Source organism: Lissotriton helveticus, chromosome 1_1 (genome assembly GCF_964261635.1).
Source record: "Lissotriton helveticus chromosome 1_1, aLisHel1.1, whole genome shotgun sequence".
Classification (NCBI taxonomy): domain Eukaryota; kingdom Metazoa; phylum Chordata; class Amphibia; order Caudata; family Salamandridae; genus Lissotriton; species Lissotriton helveticus.
In genome coordinates, this window is record NC_136057.1 from 2,016,999,050 (window position 1) to 2,017,007,603 (window position 8,554).

The window sequence follows — 8,554 nt, forward strand, 5'->3', positions numbered from 1 at the left end:
AATCTAAACTACACAAGACCAAAACGACAAAAATCCAACATACACAGTTCAAGAATATGGTTTCAAAAAGAGTTCTTAAGGTTGCGTTAAAGTTCTTCAAGTTGCAGTAAAATAAACCACAGATGCGGGAAAAGTTCACAGTTGCGTCACGTTTACTCACAGTACCTTTAGTTGCAACAAAGTTCCAAAAGCAGAAGCTGGTGTGGTGGAAAACAAGCGATGCGTTGCTCCTGAGACCCTGGGGAGGCGATGCGACAGCCCCGCTGCAGCAGCGGGCGTGTTGCGACGAATCCGGTCTGTATGGGGAGGAAGGCCACTTGTATGGATTCCGGTGCGTAGGTTCCGTAGGAAGTCTGTTCTCGCAAAGGCACGATGCGACGATCTCGAAGGGGCTGCAATGATCTCCGGGGTGACGATGCGCGGTCCAGCGGGGATCCTCTCTCTCGCAGCTCCTCGATGCGTTGATTCTGCGACGACACTCGCAGCGACGTGATGCGACCCGCAAGCAAGCGGTGCGGCGATCTCACCCAGCGACGACAGGCTCTGCGACAATACTCGCAGCGATGTTCGATTCTCCCGCACCGGTCTGGTGCGTCCCGCAAACGAAGGATGCGACGTCTCTGGCAGCGGCGTTAGGCGCTGCGACGATCTCGACCTCCGTAGCGGCGGGAAACTTCTCGCATTGTCGGGGATGCGCTCCGCAAGCGAGCGATGCGACACTTTTCAAGTTCAAAAGTCACTCAAGCTTAGTTTCAAGCTTCCCAGCACAGGTACAACCTCCAGAGGCCCCACAACTAGATCAAGCACTCTAGAGGGACAGAACTCTCTCAGCAGAGTTCAGGGAAGCTGGGGGTGAAGTCCTTTTGTTCCTGGGACTTCAAAACAGGGAGCCAGCTCTTCTCAGGCCCTTGGAGATTCCTTCAAGACAGGGGACACAGCTCAGCAGCAAAGTCCTTCCCCTCTCCTTGGCAGCAAAGCAACAGGTCAGTCCAGCAGAGCACCAGCAGGACAATCTTCCTTCTTCAGTTTCAGCTTTCTCCTTGGCAGAGGTTCCTTCTTGATTTCCAGGATGATCTGATCTTCTGTTGTCAGGGGTCCTGTACTTATACCCCTAAAGTCTTTGTTCTCTTGGTGCATGTGGGCCCTGAGCCCGGTCTGAACCAGTTCTGGGTGGATCCTGAGCACTTTGTTTTGTTGGCTGCATCTTTCCTTTTAGAGTGAGGGGCAGGGTCCTCAGCCGCCCAGCAGGGGGGTGGAGCCAGCATTGTGGAAGGCAGGCACAGCCCTATTCAGCCCAGGTGCTAACTCCTCCCACCACTCCAGTTGCAACTGCAGTCATTCAGCCTAGTGCTGACTCATCCACCCAGCCCCTGTCACTCACAAACCAGACAGTCAATACACAAACAGGCCCAGGCACACAGAAGGGTTAGACAAGAGAACAGCAACTTTCTAAAAGTGCTGTTCTCAAACCCAGGATTTAAAAACAACCTTTCCTAAAAGGTGTGTTATTAAATTCTGAGTTCAGGGATACTAGATACTTATATCCTATCTTGTTCCTATGGGAAGAAATGCTGTTAACCACTGTAGCCAGCATCCCCCATGTTAATCTATGGAGCAAGATAGCCTTACAATAGTGAAAAACGAAAATGGCTGTAATTCACTACCAGAACATGTTACCTGCACCAGTACATGCTCTACCTTTCACATACACTGCACCCTGCCCAGGGGGGTACCTTGGGCCTTCCATAGGGGTGACTGATGTGCACAAAAAGGGAAGGGTTAGGCCTGGTCAGTGGGGACACTGACCAGGAGGACATGGCAGTTCTAAACTCCACACAGGCACTGCAGTGGCAGGCATGAGACACCATTTTAGGACTACTCATGTGGGTGGCACAATCAGTGCTGCAGGCCCACTAGTAGCATTTGTCATCACCAGCCCTGGCACACCCAGTGCACTTTACTAGGGACTTCATGGTGATACAAATATGCCAAACATGTATATCCAATCACTATAACAATTTACATAGAGAGCATATGCACTTTAGCACTGATCAGCAGTGGTAAAGTGCGCAGAGTCCTATTGTCAACAGCAACGGGTCAGGAAAAATAAGAGAGGAAGAAGCAAAAAGTTTGAGGATGACCCTGCAAGAAGGGCCAGTTCCAACATCTACCAACTCCAGATTATTATGAACAGCTCTAGCAGGCATTCTGTTTTCATTTAATTTATTATAACAATATTTACAAATACGTTGATCAGAACCCAAATCAAAACAATTTTCTACCAACAAATAGGTTGCAAAATCCTTCCACTCATTATTATTTTCCATTTCACTTTTTACATATAAATCAACTAATCTAGTCTGATTCTTATAATGAGTTCGTCGACAACACATACAAGTAAAATTAGGCCTTTCACTTGAATTGACCTTAAACTTTGTAATTTCATGGTCAAATTTTTCTGTACTTGAAATCTCTACATTCTCTTCCACATTACCTTCTATTACTGTATCAGTTTCTGCACTGTCCTCTTTTTCACCAAAGTACCAAAACTAAATTTCTTGTTCTTCACATCTAATTCAGTTCCATGCAAAAGAGCACTGTTTAACTGTTTTAGCTTAAGTGCTGGACTTTTTGCATAATACAACCTCCTCACTAATTTCCTCACTTAATTATGATGCACTGCTAACATCCTAAAATGGTGAAAAACACTCTGACATACTTTTCTTGAAAGACAAGCCAATGAATGCCCATGCAAACCTGTTTTTTCTCTCACTCTACAAGGATCTAACTCTTGCAAAATGTTTATTTTTTGTTTTAGACTTTTCTTAGTATATGTCCATAAGAAACTGAGAAACAAATCAATTGAATCCTGTCGCACACTACAAATACTACTACAATTCCAAGTACACACTGGAGCCTTAGGACATTTCCCTAAAACATCATCAGCTAACACCTCTTCTGTATTTCTAGGCACAATTTTTTCTTTTTCAACCGGACAACCGTCCTTCACCTCATATGCTCGACCACTGGTGTCAACTGCATGCACCAAATCATTATCCTGAAAGTAACTTTCTTCATTAAAAATGGCTCAAAACTTGAACTATGCTTCCATTCTCCAGAAAAAACATCACAAAAATGAGTCTGATTAATAACTCTTTTCCACTTATATTTTGATTTGAACACATTGATTACCTCATCTAGTGTACGAATTCTATTGATTACTAAACAATATAATTTATTTTTCACTTTAAATGCTTCATCCACAATCTTCACTATGCTTTTTTTTCTTGTAAAAAGCAGTCTTTTTTTGATACATCTTTACATTTTTTAATAAATTTGAAACTATTCTGTTATAAAACATTCGTCTACGAATTTCAATAAATTGATTTCTCCTATTGCTATAGACAATATCATCTCCTTCTACAGGTCTAAAATTTTTTGAGGGGCAGAATTTTTTCTTTCTATTTAGAGATGGGTTATTCTTCTTTGAAACAACATCTTTTTTTTGACATTTCAATAACTTCCTTAAAAAGTCCTTAGTTTGCTTACCAGGAGCATTATTTTTTTTCACCGAAGATTGTGTTTTGGATGAGTCTTGTATTTCTGTTTTCTTGGACCTTAAATCCTGTTTATATTTCTTTTGACGTCCTTCCTTTGACGGCGTATTCTTTTATCTTTCTATAGATGATTACAATATGTGGTAAAGAAAAAATAACATATTATAGACCACTACAAACATACTACATAGCAATTACAATAAGTGAACGATATAAACACTAGTTTACAACATAAGTTACTTTATACCACAGCAACTGTGTCACAGTAACAGTGCAGTACAGTTTCATTATTAATCTTACTGTCTGCCTGCACCATGTCACTCTGTGCCTGTGTGTTATGTCACTCTGTGCCTGTGTCTCATCTCACTATGTGCCTGTGTTTCATCTCAGTCTGGGCCTGCCCCATCTCTCTCTCTTTGCGTGTGTCATTTCTCTCTTTGTGTGTCTCATCTCACTCTATGCCTGTACCTCATCTCACTCTGTGCCTGTGCCTCATCTCACTCTGAGCCTGTGTCTCACCTAACTCTGTGCCTGTGTGTCATCTCACTCTGTGCCTGTCCCATATCTCTCTCTTTGTGTGTGTCATTTGTCTGTTTGCGTCTGTCTCATCTCATTCTGGTAAATGTTTTATGGTAAAAAGCATGGCTTTAACATTTTTGACAAGGATCACACTGAGTGTCTGTATGAAATAAGGAATTATATTTTCACATTTGTCAAAAATGTCACCTGTGTCTGCTCACAGTTTGCATTTCTAAGGTTAAAGGGTACTTTGTGCCTGTGTCTGACCTCACTCTGTGCCTGTGTGTCATCTCACTCTGTGCCTGCCCCATCGCTCTCTCTTTGTGTGTGTCATTTGTCTGTTTGCGTCTGTCTCATCTCATTCTGGTAAATGTTTTATGGTAAAAAGCATGGCTTTAACATTTTTCACAAGGATCACACTGAGTCTCTGTATGAAATAAGGAATTATATTTTCACATTTGTCAATAATGTCACCTGTGTCTGCTCACAGTTTGCATCTCTAAGCTCAAAGGGTACTCTGTGAATGTGTCTCACCTCACTCTGTGCCTGTGTGTCATCTCACTCTGTGCCTGCCCCATCTCTCTCTCTTTCTGTGTGTCATTTGTCTGTTTGCGTGTGTCTCATCTCACTCTGGTAAATGTTTCATGGTTAAAAAGTATGGCTTTAACATTGTTGACATGGATCACACTGACTGTCTGTATGAAATAAGGAATTATATTTTCAAATTTTTAAATAATGTCACCTGTGTCTGCTCACAGTTTGCATCTCTAAGCTAAAAGGGTACTCTGTGCCTGTGTCTCACCTCACTCTGTTCCTGTGTGTCATCTCACTCTGTGCCTTCCTCATCTCTTTCTCTTTTTTATGTGTCATTTGTCTGTTTGTGTGTGTCTCATCTCACTCTGGTAAATGTTTCATGCTAAAAAGTATGGCTTTAACATTTTTGACAAGGATCACACTGAGTGTCTGTATGAAATAAGGAATTATATTTTCACATTTTTCAATAATGTCACCTGTGTCTGCTCACAGTTTCCATCTCTCTAACTCTCATCAAATTATTCACCCAGATCCATTTAAAATCAAGCTTGACTCACAGTGTGATCTTAGGCACATGACCAGAATGTTACATGTAATCTACCATGTCTGTCTCTGCATGCAATATGTGTGTCTCAGCTCATACTATTTCACTGTCCCTACTGGCAAAAAACAGACCACATATATATAAGCAAGACATAACATTTCTTTTTTATTTCAACGGCACACCCTGGATCTTGATTGCACAGCTTAGAGCCTATTTGTGAAGTAAGAGGCCTAACAGACATGCTGCCTAAGATTCCCTACTAGTACATATGCTAAAGCCTAACTGACTTTAAAAATACATGTATTTCCATATATTTAAACACATCAACTAAGCAAATAATTCACCCAGATCCATTGAAAATCAAGCTTGACTCACAGTGTGATCTTAGGCACATGACCAGGATGTTACATGTAATCTACCATGTCTGTTTCTGCATGCAATATGTGTGTCTCTGCTCATACTATTTCACTGTGTCTACTGGCAAAAAACAGACCACATATATATAAGCAAGACATAACATTCCTTTTTCATTTCAACCGCACACCCTGGATCTTGATTGCACAGCTTAGAGCCTATTTGTAAAGTAAGAGGCCTAACAGACATGCTGCCTAAGATTCCCTACTAGTACATATGATAAAGCCTAACTGACTTTAAAAATACATGTATTTCCATATTTTTAAACACATCAACTAAGCAAATTATTCACCCAGATCCATTTAAAATCAAGCTCGACTCACAGTGTGATCTTAGGCACATGAGACACATGTCATGACACACACAGAAAGAGAGAAATGACACACAGAAAAAGAGAGATTATGCACGTGCAAAGTGACATGAGACACAGGCGCAGAGTACCCTTTAAGCTAAGAGAGGCAAACTGTCAGCAGACACAGGTGACATTATTGAAAAATGTGAAAATATAGTTCCTTATTTCACACAAACACCCAGTGTAATCCTTGATCAAAATTTAAAAGCCAGACATTTTACCAGAAAACATTTTCCATAGTAAATCGTTTTTAACACAGAGCACAGCCCATTTAAATGACCACAACAAAACAAGGCAGAAACCTAACTCATTTCCAAAATACATTTCCTATATGCACCATTCAATTTTTAAACAGCATTACAAAAAAACATGACACACAATGCAAGAATAAAGAAGCACAATATGCTTCTTAATCTTCCCCACAGTGCATACAGCAGTCTATCTTTATTAAAAGAATCATTACTCACCTTTAGAAATGCTTTGGAAGATATAGAACAGTGTCAGTCACACACACCAGATTTTCTTAAGCAGAATTTCTGAAATGCTTCTGAAACACTGCAACCACAAATGGCCCTGATTCCCTGTATTTCTTCAGACATATCCCTGAACTTAACCAATTAAAATTATTCCCACACTATTTCAAAACCAAACTAACATTTTAATTGGTTCTACATGTCAACACTTTGAAACTCACATAATATTCACCCATCCCCCAGTGCTCATTCACCCTGTTACCATGGTAACTCCCACCTAACCCAGCACACAGTTGAAAAGTTAATTATACTATGTTGCAAAACAATCCAGCAAGGGTGTTTGACCTCTCAATGTAGTAGCTTATCCTGTGCAATGTTTCTTTCAATGACTTTTTCTCAACCATTAAAATTACTTCTTTCAAAAAACAAAAGCATGCACCCTGATTTTCAGTGGTGAATTTTAAGAATCCACCAATCATTTCTTGTTTTTCAAGGGCACTGAATCTCAACCACTTTTGTTTCTTAACTCCTACTTTCAAACTGCCATTTCATTTCCACAACTCATCTGAATACAAGCACATCTACCTTCAAGATGCCAAAAGTCTGGTTTGTGGGTCACAGCTTTGTCTACTGGAGTGAAAAATATGCAAGTAACAGAGGCATTTCCAATCTTGATTTACCAAATGTAGACATTATGTGGATTGGACAGAGAGGATTGAGAAGTCACCAATTGATACCATTGGTAAAATCCTTTTTGCATCTCCCTCACCCTGACCTCATAATTGTGCACTGTGGTGGCAATGACCTAGGCACTTTGACTGGGGTAGGTCTGGAAATGCTTTTAAAGGACATCTTTGGGCAATTGATGTCACTTTTTCCAAAAACTGCCTTGGTATTTTCTAATATATGCCAAAGGCAAAAATGGAAGTGGCCCAACCAATTTTGTCCACAGATTGAGAAAGCAAGGAAACATGTGAATAAATCTGTTTCTGCTTTCCTCAGAGACTATGGTATGGGTTCCATTTACCACAACAACTTGTGTTACAACATGCAAGGCATCTATAGGAGAGATGGAGTACATTTTACAGATGAGGGGAATAGAGTCTTCCTCTTGAATTTTAGACTCTGCATCGGTACCTACTTGTAGGTACAAAAATCACCCACATAACACAACAGCTCTTTTCAGAGCTACCCTACCTCTAAGCACTCTAAATTCTTATTTTGCTCTAATTTTTTACTCTGTTTTTCCCCGTGGTGCGCTTAGGGTACGCGTACCGGGAAGCGTACATGGGAACGCACCCAGTGCATACCCCACGAAAATTAAAAAAAAAAAAAAAACTTTTTTTGCCCTTCAGGGTCCTTCTAGGCCCCCCTCAGAAAACCTAGGGGGTCAGGGGAGTCTACCCTGCCCCCTTTTAATCATTTCCCCCTTTTTATTTTCACCTCTTGTGTCTCGATTCTACCGAGACACAAGATGGCGGACTCTCTGGATTGTTTAGAATGTTGACAGACACCCGAGAGCCAATCAGCTGGCCGCTCGTGCACTTCCGTGGCGCGCCGAGTGCGCTCCCCTAGACGCGTACCGGTAAGCGCTGGAAGCGCGCATATAGATATATATTTTTTTTTAAGTTAATTTTGGTAAAAACCACTGGAGCAATTTTCACCAAATATACAAAAGGCACTTCTGCGTACCAGTCCCTACAATTTTGCAAAGTTTGGTGAAATTCCGTTCAGCGGTTCGGGCTGTAGCCTTGTCAATTCGTCCTATGGAAATTAACATTGGCAAAACATGTTTTGGGACCCCCCTTTTCTCAGCCCCCACTTCACGAATCTCCCCGAAACGTTCAGAGAAGGAGCGCAGCGGAGCTGGCCTAAATTCTGGAAAAGTAGACGCAATTTCCTCCACCGGAGCCAAAGTTATTCCCAATAGAATGTTGCAGATTTCCTATGGTACCTAGGTCCTAACTATAACTACCTACTGGCGACCGCCAGTAGGTTATATATATATATATATATATATTTTCTATCTATATAAATATATACATCAACAGAAAAACAAAGGTTACAACTAAGTTATAATTAGGGGTCATTATAATACTATGCTATTACACAGCACATTTAAAGTACACAAACATTACAATTATAATAGTTATAGTTATTT